The sequence below is a fragment of the Salvelinus sp. IW2-2015 genome, linkage group LG20 (genome assembly GCF_002910315.2).
Source record: "Salvelinus sp. IW2-2015 linkage group LG20, ASM291031v2, whole genome shotgun sequence".
Classification (NCBI taxonomy): domain Eukaryota; kingdom Metazoa; phylum Chordata; class Actinopteri; order Salmoniformes; family Salmonidae; genus Salvelinus; species Salvelinus sp. IW2-2015.
In genome coordinates this window covers 47,683,941-47,700,432 of record NC_036860.1, presented here as the reverse complement: position 1 = coordinate 47,700,432, position 16,492 = coordinate 47,683,941, and the positions used below count along the sequence as shown (strand labels likewise).

Here is a 16,492-nt window from a genome sequence, read left to right as displayed (position 1 = left end):
AGAGGCCAGAGACAAAACTGCGTTCTCCACTTACAGAGGACACTGGCAGTTCAAGGTCCTGTGCTTCGGCCTGTGCAACGCTCCAGCTACTTTTGAGTGTTTGATGGACAGGGTGCTGGATAGCATCCCCCGACAGCAGTGTCTGGTATACCTCGACGACATCCTGGCCCATGGCAGCCCCTTCCAATTAGCCCTGGGGGCGCTACGGCATGTGCTGGAGAGGGTGGCTGCCGCAGGCCTGAAGCTCCACCCCGAGAAGTGCCACTTCATGAGGAGAGGTGTCCTTCTTGGGTCATCGAGTGAGGAAGGAGGGTATCAGCACCATGGAGGACAAGGTGGGGGCTGTCCGAGACTGGCCCACCCCCACCGACCAGCATCAGTTGAAGAGCTTCCTGGGCCTGGCCATGTACTACAGGAGGTTTGTACGGGGCTTCTCAAACGTCGCTGCTCCCCTGAACCGCCTGCTGATGAAGGACAAGACCTTCACTTGGACAGTGGAATGCGAGAAGGCCTTCAACACCCTCAAACGTGCACTGATCGAGGCCCACGTGCTCGCCCCCCCTGAACTCACCTTGCCCTTTATCCTGGACACAGATGCAAGCAATGTAGGTATGGGTGGGGTGCTGGCCCAGGTGGGGACTGGACACTTTGGGGTCACAAAAACACTCCGCCGCCTCCATCAGGGCTTTTACTGGGGGCAACACAGAGGGATGTGGAGGACTTTTGGCACCGCTGTGACAACTGTACAACGAGAAAGGGCCCTCCAGGCTGCTCTCATGCTCAGCTCCAACAGTTCCCAGTTGGGGCTCCCATGGAGAGGGTGGGAGTGGGTGTAGTTGGGCCGTTCTCCACCACAGACAGTGGAAACCGCTGGGTGCTCARGGCCATGGACTATTTCACAAAATGGCCCGAGGCCTATGCTCTGCCTGACCAGGAGGCAGAGACCATCGTTGACACCCTGACAGCGGGGATGTTCAGCAGGTTTGGAGCTGCGGTGTCCACCCACAGCGACCAAGGCAGAAACTTTGATTCCAGTGTGTTCGCCACCATGTGTGAGAGGCTGGGTATTCACAAGAACCGCACTACTCCTCTCCATCCTCAAAGTGATGGCCTTGTGGAGTGCTTCAACAAAATGCTTGGACAGCAGCTGGCCATTGTCTCTGCCAAACACCAGCGTGACTGGGGCAAGCACCTGCCTATGGTCCTCATGGCATGCCGTTCCGACGGAATGGAGCATTGCAAGTTAAGACCATGTTTAGCCATTGTTCTCTCTCTAATGTCTGGTCTTCACAAGATAATGTCAAGGTTGTTTTATAGGGAATCTTTCATTTATTTGGCGTGGGCTACGGCCAAACAGTAGCCTGTGTGGAGTTGGCTTAATAAACCTGTAAATTCGTAAACTCAAACCTCTGTCTGGACAATTGTTCCTTTATGATCTTAGCCAGGTCATTACAATATTATACAAATTTGAGTGACACGTATTTACTATGTTACGTCTAGTCTATGAGACCAGGCTAAATGTGTATGTTTCTCAGTATTTTGTATCATCAACAACAGTCTGTGTTATGTCCATGTCCTATTAGTTTTGTATGAAAATGAGTTGCGGGCAAGTGTACTGTTCAATTTGACCGACAGGTGGTGCGCCATCGACGACACGAATCCATCGACAACAAACTGAGCCATGCTAGCTAGCTAGCTAGCAGAGAAAAATAATAGCCATAGCTCAGGAATCAGATTAACCAAATCTACATTTAAGAGAGTGGTAAATAGCCAATTATATATTTAAAAATTAATAAACGTTCCAGCGAGACAATTTCAGAAACATCTGGATTATTTTGATGGTTGATTACAGTATTTGAGTCAAACAACGAGGTAAGCTGTAAAATGGCGGATAACAATCTGGGAGCTAACGTTAGCTGTGTTGCTAGTAATGTTGAATAAACTAGCAAGTTATTAGCTATATGTAGCTAGGACAATTCATGTTAGCTAGATACAATAAGGAACTGGGATTTTAAGTAGCGGTTTTGTCGCAAATTAACTAGCTAGCAGTTAAGTTAATCATCAAACCATATTGACGTGTCCCTTGACTGTAACGTTATATATTAGCACGCTAGTACATGGTAGCTAAGTTATTTAGCTAGTTGGCTCTTTCACCATGATGTGTGCAGCGACTTTGCCTGATTTAAGTCGGAATCGTTACCTAAATCGTCTTGCGATCACCATAACACATAATGCGTGTGTTTGTTTATAGTTAACCCGTCTCTTAGTTAACCATAAGATAGTTAACTACAGTAATGGTAGCCAGCTAGCTGGCAAAGATGGAGGACATCAAACATTGTTTACACGGAAGAGGATTGTACCCTAACAAGAATAGCTTGTTTTTGGCGTAACGTTAGCTATGTTGAAAATATGTGTAGCTAACTGAATGACATTTATTGTTCTTACATGTCGTTAGAGTTGCATACTTCTTGGTTTTGTTTAACTGTTTTACAGTTACATTTACTACATTGTCTGACAGCCGCAGAATGCATAGCTACATTACTAGCCAACCTTCCATTCGCCGACATCAATCAATGAACAAAGATGGAGTAGTTTAAGAACGTCTGTTGCGGCCCTGGAGTAACGTTAGGCGTCATAATGTAGGGATTTTTTTGTTGTTGTTTGAAGTCGACGAGGTGTTATTTAGTTCGTGATTCTCATTTGTAAAGACGTTTGCTGACGCAGCTTTCCGAATGGCCCAACAGTAGCTATCTCGTTTAGCTAGCTTTCTCGTGAATAATTGTTGCTGGCTTCATAACTGATTTCCCCCCTATTTCCATTTGTAAAGTCTGCTGTTGTCTTCTGGTTCTACGTCCAGTGTCATGTTATTCTATTTTCCCAGGTAACAGTAGCAAGCTACATCTGGAAGGTGTATTCATTCGTCTGTTGCAAAACGTTTTCTAACGGAAACCGTTTACTAAAGGAACCTAACGGACACAAATGAAAAGGAAAGGGACCTACCTGCAGTTGTCCAATAAAAACCTATCGTTTTCGTTGCAAATAATTTTCTGTTTGGCGTGAACGGTTTCCGTTGCAAAACGGTTAGCAACAGACCAAACGTTTTGCAACGGAATCAGACTAATGAATACATCTCTTCAGCAGTCAATTGTAAACTGCCGAGTGTGCAAACGGAATTGGTTATCCTCACTTCTTATTTATACTGCTAATCCATGATACTTGTTACACATCAACCTACACACACGTTAAGTTATACATAGGCATAATACCATCTTTGTCCTTTTGAAAGTTTGACCTTTCTTTTCATATGTTCTAGGTTGTATTAGTCTACATTTTGGTGGGTCCTGAGAAGTCAATACTTACTAGAGTGGGTCCAGAAAATGTTAAAGAAATGATAGCAGCACAAGAGTTGCACACAGAGTTTCAGTTTCCTCAGTAAGTATAACTTGATGTGTAAAGTAACATGCAAATTGTATTACCTTATTTTTTTGCAAACTGTGAATATACAGAGGACATACACTTTGTATTGCATAGATAGACCTTCAAACTAGTTCTGTGTGTATTGTTACAATAACTTATTTTTGTTTTCTGAACAGAGAGACCGATACACAGTTATCCTCTGACACAGACCTTGAGGACCCTGATGTCAAGAATGCAAAGCTTGGGAAAGGAAAGGTGAGACTTGCTTGTAAAATCCTCTATCAGCACAAGACATCCATAATTAAGGGTCACCTACTACTTTACATTTGTGCACACACAATGTACACTAACACTTAGACGGTATTCCTGTCTGTTGTAGGGTGGAAGGAAGGGGAAGAAAACCCCTGGAGAGAAGGGGAAGGGTGGTGGAGCAAAGGGTACTGGCCTTGGCGGGGTGAATGGCCACCACCAGGAGAATGGGATGGAGAGCATGACCCTGTTCGAGGTGGTGAAGATGGGGAAGAGTGCCACACAGGTTGGTTCAAACTATTTTAATTAGAAGGATAGGGTAATAAAGTAGTCATTCTCAATGCATGTTGTTGATAGTACTATTTTCATATTTAAGTGATGGCTAATTGGTGTTTTTTCTTTTAGTCCATCGTTGATGACTGGATTGAGTCTTACAAGAATGATCGAGACATTGCACTCCTGGACTTGATCAACTTTTTCATCCAGTGCTCCGGTTGTAAAGGTAGGCTCCCAGAGTGTATTGAATAGAATTGTTGAATAGAATACAATCTGCTGTGAAGGCTCCCAGAGTGTATTGAATAGAATTGTTGAATAGAATACAATCTGCTGTGAAGGCTCCCAGAGTGTATTGAATAGAATTGTTGAATAGAATACAATCTGCTGTGAAGCTCCAGAGTGTATTGAATAGAATGTTTGAAAGAATACAATCTGCTGTGAAGCTCCCAGAGTGTATTGAATAGAATTGTTGAATAGAATAACAATCTCTGTAAGCTCCCAGAGTGTATTGAATAGAATTGTTGAATAGAATACAATTTGCTGTGAAGGCTCCCAGAGTGTATTGAATAGAATACGATCTGCTGTGAAGGACTTTTCTAAATCATTTTGCATCCATTACTTGTGATGATTAAACAAGCTAAGATTTTTTGTTCTTATTTTTTGTTTTGCTACAGGTGCTGTCAGTGCAGAGATGTTCAGACACATGCAAAACTCTGAGATCATCAGGAAGATGACAGAGGAATTTGACGAGGTACTTTCTGATTGTACACTTACTGTACATCGTTATTTATGCCTCTCTGTTTATAGCGTATATTTAAACATTATTCCCGCTTTCTTTCTCTCTGTTATCAAATAGGACAGTGGGGACTACCCGTTAACCATGGCAGGGCCACTGTGGAAGAAGTTCAAGTCGAGCTTCTGTGAGTTTATCGGGGTGCTGGTGCGGCAGTGTCAGTACAGCATCATCTATGACGAGTACATGATGGACACAGTCATCTCGCTGCTCACGGGCCTGTCTGACTCGCAGGTCCGAGCCTTCAGACACACCAGCACACTGGCAGGTCAGTACTAACACAATAGAGACTCTGGGCAGTTGAGGGAAGACTGTAGTTAAACCACTGTTAAACTACTAGCTTGATGTATTTTAGTGCTATCTTTTATAAGGGCTACACTGTGTGTCTATATGTAGGCCTATTGAATATACCTTGATTTGATGGCAGGTCTGCATAAATAGTGCCTTATTAATTAGTAGATGTCACTCAAGTGAGTCCTTGTCTCTACCAGCCATGAAATTGATGACAGCCTTGGTGAACGTGGCTCTGAACCTGAGCATCAACATGGACAACACTCAGAGGCAGTATGAGGCAGAGAGGAACAAGGTCATGGCCAAGAGGGCCAATGATAGGCTAGAGCTCCTGTTACAGAAGCGTAAAGAGGTGAGTGGGTTCTTCTGGTGTCTCTCAACCGTTTCTTCCCTACGGCTGTTGTAGGGAGGGGTAACCTTACCTGGTCCTAACAATTCAAAACTGACCATTTAGAAATTACATTTTTGAAAAGGAAAAGGCACAGCGCTCGCTCACCATTTTAAAACATTATTTTATTTAAACAACTAAAAGCTTGATAACCAATTTCTGATGAAGGCCATCGATGAAGTCCGAAACGTCAAACTTTTAATAGTTGTTTAAGTAAAATATGATTTTAATGGTGAGTGAGCGTTGCGCCTTTTCAATTATAATTTAGTTTTTTGGCTGCACCTCGACTCGCGAGTGTTGTGCGCCCTCCACTTCTTTCCATTAGATATGTAAAAAGCATTTTCAATTTGAAATGTCTCCTCTTTTCAGCTTCAAGAAAATCAAGACGAAATTGAAAACATGATGAATGCGATTTTTAAAGGAGTGTTTGTTCACAGATATCGGTATGTATTGCAACTTGTCATCTTTCTACGTACAGAACAATTTATTAAATTACAACTGTAATGGATTATGTGTTATATATTTTTATTCTGTATTGTTTTAGGGTGGGTATTATGAAGGGTATTTTTGTAGTAGATCTTTAAAGAGGGGTCTAAAAAGAGAACTGTGGGTGCATTCACTTGATGTCAGAGAGTTTGATCATTGTGTGAAAACCAACTTCAGGTACTGACATTGAGCGAGACTTCAGATACATGGAAGGCTAACAGCAGTTCTGAGATGTGCAGGCTGGTCTTTCACTGAGCTGTTCCAAGGCTTTGGGGTGCCCTCTTGTGTTAAACAACAGGCAGCAACGGTTGCTAAGGCAGAACAGCTCATCATGGCACACCATGATGCACTGATATCTGATCTAAGTAGAACTGCCTCTGGCTGTACCACTTAAGCCTTTCTAATGAAATCAATGTTTACTGCCCTACTGTAAGATATCAAATAATTGATTTGATCATTGAGCGTAATGGGGGCTGTGAATAAGTCTGGACATTTCTCTGTTTATCAGCGATGCCATAGCTGAGGTCCGGGCAATCTGCATTGAGGAGATTGGGGTATGGATGAAGATGTACAGCGATGCTTTTCTCAATGACAGTTATCTGAAGTATGTTGGATGGACCATGCATGACAAGGTGAGCCATGCAATATGTCAAATCACATTTGTGGGAGTTATAAAGCATGTTGCGGGTAGTCATTTACTGTGTGTTTCAACAGTAGGTATATTATCAGAGTTGAAAAGCTACAGCATTGAGGGTTTGACGTTGTGGTTTGAACATTGTCCTCCCTGTGATTGCAGCAAGAAGAAGTGCGTCTCAGGTGTCTGACTGCGCTCCAGGGCTTGTACTATAACCGGGAGCTCAACACTCGACTGGAGCTTTTCACAGCCGCTTCAAGGTAGGTCAGACGCTCCCCCATCACACCACTGACTGGGAAATCCTGTACATAACATACACACATCATGGTTGGCCAGATGTTGACTTTACTGTCATTGACAGGACCGCATTGTGTCGATGGCTCTGGATAAGGAGTATGATGTTGCAGTGCAAGCCTAAAACTTCTGACTCTTGTCTTGCAGTGAGTAACCTTGTCTACAAATGTCTATAATTGCTCATCCTTCATAACGTTAGCCCACGTATTAGTGTCCAGCCCTCCATGCACTCCTGACCCTTCGCCGATGACGATGAGACCTTACAGACCTGTGTGTTGTTGTCACCTTGCAGTAGCAGTGATGAGGTCCTGACAGCAGAGGACTGTGAGAGTGTCTACAATCTGGTCTACTCTGCCCATCGACTGTGGCTGTGGCTGCAGGAGAATTCCTCTATAAGAAGTAGGTCTCACACAGGCTCTCTAAAGCTGTGGTGGAAGCTGAAAATACTCCTATGAAATTGTGATTAAAGACCTATTTGGGTTGGTAAGTGCTTAAGGCTGAGAACAGATATATATTTTTGGAATTATCCAGCTGCATTTAACCTTACCTCAATGTTGCCATGTCCATAAGGCTCTTCAGCCATCGAGGTCCAGAGGAGGAAGGGATGCCCAGGAGGGGCAGGCAGAGCCTCAACGGGAACCTCATCAAGACCACCGTCTCTTTCTTCCTGGAGAGTGAGGTGTGTTCAGGCTCCATGAAGAGTCTGTCTGTGTTTGAAGTGACCTACTTGGGGCACAAATCAAAATCACATTTTAAATTGTTATGTTTCGTAAACAACATGTGTAGACTAACTGTGAAATGATTACTTACTGGCCCTTTCCCAACAATAAGAGTTAATGATAACAAAAATAGAGATACAGTAGTGACTCGACAAATAAATACACAGTGAATAACATGGCTATATACAGGGAGCACCAGTATCATGCAATGTGCAGGGGTACGAGGTAGTTGAAGTAGCTATGTACATATAGGTAGGGGTAAAGTGACTAGTGACGTGTTTCAGTTGTGATAACCTCTGAACGTTTGCAGCTCCATGAGCACGGGCTACCTGGTGGACAGCCTGTGGGAGTGTGCAGGGGAGCTGCTCAAAGACTGGGAGCGCATGATCAGCCTGCTGCTGGATGAGCCCATGCCAGGGGAGGAAGGTAAGGAGGAGCAACACACACACACACACACACACACACACACACACACACACACACACACATACACACAGTCATGTCTCAACATGTTTTGTCCTGTGCAGCCCTGACAGACCACCAGGGAGACTGCCCTGATCGAGATCATGCTGTGTGCCATCCGCCAGGCCTGTGAGTGCCACCCTCCAGTGGGCAGAGGCACTGGGAAGAGGGTGGGTGCTGCTTGGCATTTTCCAATGTAAGCCTCTCAGCGGTCAACTCCAGTACTAGTGAGCTCTCAAGGCTTTATTCTCAGAAGGCATGTTTGAACATTCACTCAGATATGAGGTTTTATAAAAACTTTCATATAACATTATTGTAATGTGAGCTCAGGTGGGCCGTTGCGCTTTAGCAAACAAGGAAAGGAGGGGTGTTCAATGACAAAAATCACGAGAATGGCTTACCAAGAAAAACTTCCAAAAGTACTAATTTGAGGTTAAAAGGAGATGGAGCACTCAACAAAAAAAGCCAGAGATTGATTACTTTTTGCTCACTTTAATCCATTGTACAGGATGCTAACAGGTGACTGACGGTTCTGCCTTTTTTGTTGAGTGCTCTAACTCCTTTTTACCTTAAATGAGTCCTTTTGGAAGTTTTTCTAGGTATGCCATTCTCATGATTGTGATGTGATTGTGCTCTTCTGAAAATCCTCCTAGGTCCTGACAGCGAAAGAAAAAGAAAACCCAGCTGGATGACCGGACAAGAATCCGGAGATCTTTGCTGTGGCGTTGCCTCTGTTGTTGGCCAAGGTCAGTTATCAAGTTGTGTACATGACTCACTTTTTATAGTCTGTACACAGCTTCTATATAGAACTCAACCCTGGGACTGCCAGAATGATGCAGTATTACTCAATGCTAGGTCTCTTGTTGTAGCTCCCTCACCCTCCATCTTATCCTCACAGTACTCCGTTGATGCTGAGAAGGTGACCAACTTACTGCAGCTACCGCAGTTCTTTGACCTGGAAATCTACACCACTGGTCGATTGGAAAAGTTTGTGAATCTTCTGATATTCCTGGACCGTAACTAATCCTACCGCCCTTGATTGTTAACAGTCAATTATTCACATGGCCATTGTGGTAGAATATAGTTTGAGACCTCGCATCCCTTTGTCCTTGTTTGTGTGCAGCACTTGGAGTCGTTGCTGCGTCAGATCAGGAGTGGTGGAGAAGCAACAGGAGACTGACGTGCTGGAGGCGTGCTCCATGACCTACCACGCTCTCTGCAACGAGGAGTTCACCATCTTCAACAGGTGGACATCGCCAGGTCCCAGCTACTGGACGAGTTGGTGGACAAGTTCAACAGACTCCTGGAGGACTTCCTGCTGGAGGTGGGCACAGATGCATAGAGATACATAAAATGCTATTGTATTCTATTTAATTCTATGTTTAGCTGGCTGAGTGGCTAAGAGACTGAGCAGTCTGTCTGTCAGATTGAGAACTTCTATGGCAGATTTGGCAAAGCATAAGGACATTGCCTGTCTTTAATCTTTGTAGATTATTTGTCAAAGAAAAATGAGTATTCTAGGTAGTACTCAGATTCGTGTTAATTGAAACTGGACTGTAAATTGAGTGATACAAGGCTATGTAGGATTTCACAACCTAGTTATCTGTTGTTTCAGGGTGAGGAACCAGATGAGGATGATGCCTACCAGGTCCTGTCACACTAAAGGGATCACTGCGTTCCACAAGTAAGGCCTTGAGCAAGATTAAACAAGTAATGTGTAATCCAAACATTTGCCAATGAACGGTAGATATAATCATAACTCCTTATCTGAGTAGATTCTGTGTTTCTCTCTCCTCTTCAGTGCACATGACCTCTCTAAATGGGACCTGTTCACCAGCAACTATAAGCTACTAAACACAGGACTTCAGAATGGAGATATGCCTGAGCAGGTACCTAAACCATACCTGTTATCCCCTCAAACCCACCTACCCTGAAATGTTTGACATTCATCTCACTGTTTACTATCACTTACCTTGTAATACTCTCTTTTTCCCAGATTGTAATTCATGCGATGCAGTGCACACACTACATCTGTGGCTAGCCAAGGTCTCAGAGGGCAGCTCCACAAAGTACACACACTGTTGTTATCAGTGACTAATGACTCCAGTGTCTACCAATGGTTGTGACTATACACCCCTGTGTGGCGGAGTTACAAGTTGGTCTGTAAAATGAATGTGGTTTACTGAGTAAATAGTGAGTAGTGAATACTGAGAAAAGCTGTTGGTTTCCAGGGGACATGGTCACCCTGAGGAAGCAGATGAGGGCTTCTGTCTGATGTGTCAACGCTACCTCACCAGTGTCAACACCACTGTCAAAGAGCAGGTGGGTTGTCCTAGTCTGTCAGTCTGTTCCCTGACTGTAGTGTGGTTCACTGTTAAGTGAGTGCTGAGAGTTCTGCTCTGTTGTATTTTCCTGGATTACTGTAAAGCACTGTGGACAGCTGTTGACTGGACGGGTGTTGTGTGATTGATTGATTGTTGACTGTGTTCCAGGCCTTCACCATCCTGTGTGACGCCCTGATGATCTTCAGCCACCAGATCGTGTCGTCGGGCCGGGAGCAGCTGGAGGCTCTGATCTACACGCCAGACTCCCCCCTACAGGCCGAGCTGCTCAACTTCATCCTGGACCACGTTTTATCGACCAGGACGATGACAACAACAGCACAGGTCAGACCAGCCACTGGCAGACAGTAACAACACAGGCCAGACAGAGCCCCCCCCCACACACACAGCACAGGCTAAACATCCACACAGCCCACCTGGCAGCTAGTCACAACACGAGACGGCTGAGAATGGCTTTTAATGTGAATAGTGCACACACAAGTTAAAAAAACAGAGCTGTTTCTGAGTTAGAGCGAACACATTATATGGAGACAGGAATGGTAAAGTTTTGCAAGCGGTTACCTCAGTGTTCTTAATTTTATCAGATGGGCAGCAAGATGATGAAGCCAGTAAAATCGAGGCTTTACACAAGAGACGTAACCTGCTGGCAGCATACTGCAAACTGATAATTTACAATGTAGTGGAGATGAACACTGGAGCTGATATCTTCAAGCAGTACATGAGGGTATGTCTGGCCTCCAACCATATTTAGACCTTTTAAAAGAAAAATGTTATGTTGTGCTATTCCTAATCAATGAAATGTGTGTTTTCTCTCTAGTACTACAATGACTATGGAGATATCATCAAGGAAACGATGAGTAAAACAAGACAAATTGACAAGATCCAGTGTGCCAAGACCCTTATTCTGAGTTTGCAGCAGGTAAGAGCTATGGTGAAATTAACATTCAGTTAAAGTATTGTCTTCATTTTGTGACAATGTGAGTGGTTTTGATGATTTGTTTTTAAAAATTTGCAACACTTTTGTCTTTTTAGCTTTTCAATGAGATGTTATCTGACCTCGGCTGCAACTTTGACCGCTCGTCGTCGTCTTCTGCGGCATTAAAGAACTGGCCCGACGTTTCTCGTTGACCTTTGGCCTGGATCAGCTGAAGACCAGAGAGGCTATCGCCATGTTACACAAGTAAGCCTGCAGCAAATGTGAAACTCATCCCCTGTGTAGGAATCAATACGTAAAGGTTTAACAGCTCTGCAGGCATGCTTCTATTTGAGGCTTCTCAACCTCCCAGAACTGTTAAAGTATTTACAGCTCAATACTTCAATCCATTCCTTGCTAAAGATTTTGTCTTGTGCTACACTTGCTGCAGGGATGGAATCGAGTTTGCCTTCAAGGAGCCCAGTCCCCAGGGAGAGGGAAACCCTCCTCTCAACCTTGCCTTCCTGGACATTCTCAGCGAGTTTTCCTCCAAACTTCTCCGTCAGGACAAGAAGACTGTGTAAGTCAGAGGAAACTGTTATACTTAGTCCTATGTGCAGTCAATTCATTAGTGACTGTATTGTCCTTAGCCAGACAGACCACAGCTACACTAGATCATGGATGTTGATTTGTGATCCTCTGTCCCCTGCAGTCACCTCTACCTGGAGCGGTTCATGACCTTCCAGATGGCCCTGCAGCGAGAGGACTGCTGGCTGCCCCTCATCTCCTACAGGAACTCCCTGCAGGCCGGAGGGGACGACGACACCATGTCTGTCATCAGCGGCTACAGCAGCCGAAGTTCCAGCATCAGGACCAAGAAGGCCAAGCCAGCCAGCACCGGAAAGAGGAAACTGCCTGAAGGTGAGGGGCCGACACCGAGCCACAGAACAGCATGGGCGACATACTGTGACACGCTGGTGTTAAACCTGAAAGCTCAATGTTTAGTGTTATGATATACACTGAATTATACAAAACATTACGAACACCTTCCTAATATTGAGTTGCATTCCCTTTTGCCTTCAGAACAGTCTCAATTTGTCGGAGCATGGACTACAAGGTGTCGAAAGCATTCCACAGGGCTGCTGACCCATGTTAACTCCAATGTTTCCAACAATGCTTTCACCCTCTGAATGGCACACACACAATCCATATCTCAATTGTCTCAAGTCTTAAAAATCCTTATTTTACCTGTCTCCTCCCCTTCATCTACACTGATTTGAAGTGGATTTAACAGGTGATATCAATAAGGGATCATAGCTTTCACCTGATCAGTCTATGACATGTAAAAAGCAGGTGTTCCTAATGTTTTGTACACTGTGTACACAACAAATTGTGTTCCAGAATATGCCACCTGCTTTGTGCGATTAGATTTTCACTTGGGGAAATAACTTGCCGAATGAAGATTAGACATTAATGAATTGTTTGCTAGATGTTATCTGACGTTGGCTTTATAACAAGCCAATACACTAAGATGTCTCTACCTGAGCAGTGAGTGGTCTGCTCACTGTATAACAACCCTATGAAACCCTTGCTATTGCAGCAGAGGAGAGTAGCAGCTGCAGCACAGACGCAGTGTGGATGAACCAGGAGCAGAACGTGCAGACGCCAGTGATGATGCCCTCGCCACATCTAACCTCCACTGTGCTGAGGGACCCCAAGAAAATGAGGCCAGATGAGAGCTACATGGGTGTCTATGCTATGACATCAGAGCAGCAGCACCAACAGCTGCCCCCCCAACAGCACCACCATCAGACCCCCATGGACTACAAGTACGGAACACCTTTTTATGGCTCAACACCTTTTGATTTTCATGAGTATCTTTGGCCATCCATTGTAGGGCGGCAGGTAGCCTAGTGGTTAAGAGCGTTGGCCCAGTAAATGAAAACTTGCTGGTTCGAATCCCCGAGCCGACTAGGTGAAAAATCTGTCAATGCGTCCTTGAGCAAGGCACTTAACCCTAATTGCTCCTGTAAGTCGCTCTGGATAAGAGCGTCTGCTAAAGAACTAAAATGTAAAAATCTATGATGTAATGATACTTAGCTATGTATGCAATGTTATCACAATGAATGATATCTTCAATGAAACTGCTGTAGTTCGCCTCTTGTTTGAATAAGTATGACTGTCTGTATTAATGTGTCTGACTGTTTTCAGTACCCAGGTGACCTGGATGCTAGCCCAGAGACAGCAGGCAGAGGCCCGGCAGCAGCAGGAGCGAACCAGCATGCAGTATGCGAAGATGAGGAGCCACATGCAGAATGCAATGTAAGACTGCACTTCTCTTCCAGGCCACAGTGGTGTTTCAACCCCAGTGTAGTACTTACTGTCATTTGCTGCCACATGTGTAATGTATATAGTAATTTGTGGCCATGTCTTTGACCATCTAGCCGCCGCGGTTCAGGACTCATGGAGGATGATGAGGAGCCAATAGTAGAGGATGTAATGATGTCATCAGAGGACCGTTTGGAAGATCTCAACGAGGGCATGGATTTCGACACTATGGATATCGATCTGGTAAAATACACTCATAAAGATGTTTATTTTCTCACAAGTTGTGCATTTATGAATATTACTGCCTTGGTGTCTCTTCTTTCTTACTTTGCTGTTGCTTTGCTCTTACTATTGTTTAGCCACCATCTAAAAATCGCAGAGAGAGATCAGAGCTGAAGCCAGACTACTTTGATCCTTCTTCGATCATGGATGATTCGGTGGGTATTGGTTTGTTATTGAGAGTACAGTGATATCTACTTTGTTAAATATCACGTACAACAAACGATATGATCAACAATAACAGTGGCAGTGCCGACGTGAAGTCCAGATACCTAGTTGATGTCTTTGGTATGCATATGGAAAGGCTATACTCATATTCTCTCATTCTAAACTAAACATTTAAATGCAGTATTTTCTTTCTTTTTAGGTCCTCAATGTTTCAATGTTCTAAGCTGATTATGGTAGATCTGCGTGAAGAGGACACTGTGTTGTTACCGAAAATGTTTTGATAACAAGAAGTATTCTCTGTAGAGAATTGTTTTAAAAGAAGCTCATGGGACTATTTTCTTATGAGGCATCAATGGTTGCACATTCGTCGTCATGTTTGAAGTTCACTTTTATTTTGTCGATCAATGGGCATGTTTTTGTCTCATGTAAATACATAGTTGCTGACATACTTTTAAAATATAAAATCTGGCATGACATGTAGCCATATATTAAAACATATACAGTAGGAGAAAATGTGAAACGTCTTCATATTGTTGGAAGGCCTTACCGCAAATATGAAATACAGGGTTCTCAGAATTCTCTCTGTTATTATTTTTAGAGGTTTGTCTGTCCTGCTTTTATAACTTATAGAATACTTTGATTTATAGGTATTTTGTAATGACAATCAGATGTAAATCAGTACTTTATAATCATGTTAATACTCATATAGAGTACAGAAATGAATCTTTGTAATGGAATTTCTGGTGTGTAATAATGGATGTGGCCTGCAGTTTTTCTTTTTTCCAATGTTATAGGTGAGACCTCTTGGTGAACTGATAATGCCCAAATGCCATTTGACCCATTGACAAGCTTAGTTTAAATTCTGAATCACTTTTAAAGGTTTGATGATTTTGAATGCTGTGTGGCTTTTGAAGAGTGGTACAAAAGTATAGTGTGCAGAGGGTTTGTATAAAAGAGTGGTCAAAATATTCTCTGTTGTACCACTGTGTTATGTCTGTAAGAGAGCTTGTTATAGAATGTTTCTAAAATACCACATTTAAGAGTTTGGGTTAGCTATTATGGTATCATAATATATAATTATATATTATACAATTATAAAAATGTGTAATATATTGTGAATCGGTGCTCATTTTATATTTGCTCAGTTTTAGTTAATTTGAAGTCTAATTTAGGAAAAGGTTCAATAGAATGTAAACTGGTTTAAATTAACCTCCTAACTAATGTGCAGTTATGCATAAGAATTTACCTTTGAATTTGTATTTATATTTAAATGGTAAATGTTTTGTTTGTCTTTTCTAAGGATTTTTGTTTTAATAACTTTTCTTTTCTCTATGTACTTTGGTTTGCAGATTCCCAACAAGCTTTTCTGGAGGAATAAAATTGTAATCATGAATATTGTAAATTAGTTTTATACAGCCACAACAGCTTAAAACACAGCCTCTCCATTTTCAAAAGCTAAAATATTATATCTAAATACAAAACTACAAACCGGAGAATTGTATATTTTTCATTATTTACATTGTAGCAATGTTAGACAAATTTAAAAAATAATTTGAATGCATAGTTGTTTTGCTTAAATTTTATGTAGGCTTCATACTGTCGTTTTGATATTTACCTTTCTGTTGTCCTTGCATTGAACTGCTGAACGTGTGTGCATATGTCTAAATGTGTATGTATACACATACATATATTATATATATATTCAAATGTATATGAAACTTTTTAAAATCTATTTACAAAGTCCACTGTTCCATTTATGGTTTGTATTTATGTCTCGAGACCAGTAACTTTTTGAACAAAATAAACCCCTGCAATTGTGTGATGATTTCAATGAAGTGTTACCAGTATTTAGTAGGCCTATTACACTGAAATGAAATGTCTACGGGACAGAGTGCAGTATAGTCACTGGTTGTGTGACTAGTTTGAATCACCTGTGTCAGGGGTTGCTACAATGGTGTCATTAATGGGATGGTGATCACTAAGGGGTGAATGTGGTTCTTTTTAAAGAATACGCCAGCCAAAGAAGCCACTGTTACAGTAATGGGGTTGTGGATAATGTGTTGTGAGAATTCTATGTATGCACAAACGCCCACACACATCATCACAAGAGACATGACAGGCAATAGGATAAATTGACAAGTGGTTACGTAAACTGGAGTTTACCTTTAAATGCTTTGTGCTCACCTCTGCCATGAATTTGCCTGAATACTGTTCATAAACTGAAATTGAGAGGCTCCTAGCATCACATGACCATCATGTACTGAACACATGCTCTGACGACTTGAAGTGATAGAAACGCTTAAGCAAGCATAAAACCCAGTGGATCTGTACAACATAGTTGATTATCTTTACACGAATCTACATATAATCTTACACGTTAATTATTGTAGCGTTGTAATTTTAGGCTTCCAACATTTATTTGTGGTAAACTGACTGGAAGACCTCAAATTGAC

General features: G+C 42.7%; 1 long non-coding RNA gene and 1 pseudogene across 1 annotated transcript in view; one reads left to right on the top strand and one right to left on the bottom strand.

The window, feature by feature from the left end:
- Positions 1-16,492, bottom strand: part of LOC139029454 (uncharacterized) — an 83,942-nt gene that overhangs the window by 47,459 nt on the left and 19,991 nt on the right. The window lies entirely within an intron of this gene.
- LOC111980889 (cohesin subunit SA-2-like) lies at positions 1,642-15,870 on the top strand (annotated as a pseudogene).